Source organism: Etheostoma spectabile, chromosome 21 (genome assembly GCF_008692095.1).
Source record: "Etheostoma spectabile isolate EspeVRDwgs_2016 chromosome 21, UIUC_Espe_1.0, whole genome shotgun sequence".
Taxonomy (NCBI): Eukaryota; Metazoa; Chordata; class Actinopteri; order Perciformes; family Percidae; genus Etheostoma; species Etheostoma spectabile.
Window position 1 is genome coordinate 12052603 of NC_045753.1, and position 617 is coordinate 12053219.

At 35.5% G+C, this 617-nt stretch overlaps 1 protein-coding gene across 45 annotated transcripts in view; it reads right to left on the minus strand.

Annotated features, from left to right (window-relative positions):
- Positions 1 to 617, minus strand: part of LOC116670945 (ankyrin-3) — a 152702-nt gene that overhangs the window by 78533 nt on the left and 73552 nt on the right. The gene's annotated exons all lie outside the window — the stretch shown is intronic.

A 617-nucleotide genomic window follows, 5' to 3' on the forward strand; every position in this document is an offset into this window, starting at 1 on the left:
GGGGAGAAGGAGAGAGGAGGAGGAAAAGGAATGATGGATGGGGAGAAGGAGAGAGGAGGAGGAGAAACCAAAAGAGATGAAAGGAAAGACGAGGAGGGCAGGAACACACACATGCGCACGCACACACTGTAGTTTATTTTGACTCAATCCCACATAAACTGTCCTGCTGCCCCGAATACCTTCTAGAGCATGATTAGCACGTTTGCTAAAAACTACATTTATCAGCTGTTTTAGTTAAATTACTAAAAAGAAATAAGGCATATATTTGTGACCAGTTTAAAAAGACTTAATATAGCAAAAGGTCTGCGGCTGAGATGGTTTTTCATGGGATTTGTAGCCTTATAATTATTAAGTATTTCCATGTTATGCTAATTCCTACTTTTGCTGCAGTAAAGGAAATATTATACTGTATTTTTTACTGCACTACATTAATTCAACACGTATAATTACTTTCTACTTGAAAAGCATATATACACAGTAGTATGCTTATACAATATGATACAGTGCTGTATTGCTAATTTACCCAATCGTAATTACAAACTATTTAAAATTGGCTACACTTTGTTTGTATTTGTAAGTAATATAAACAGTTTAATACACACACACACACACACACA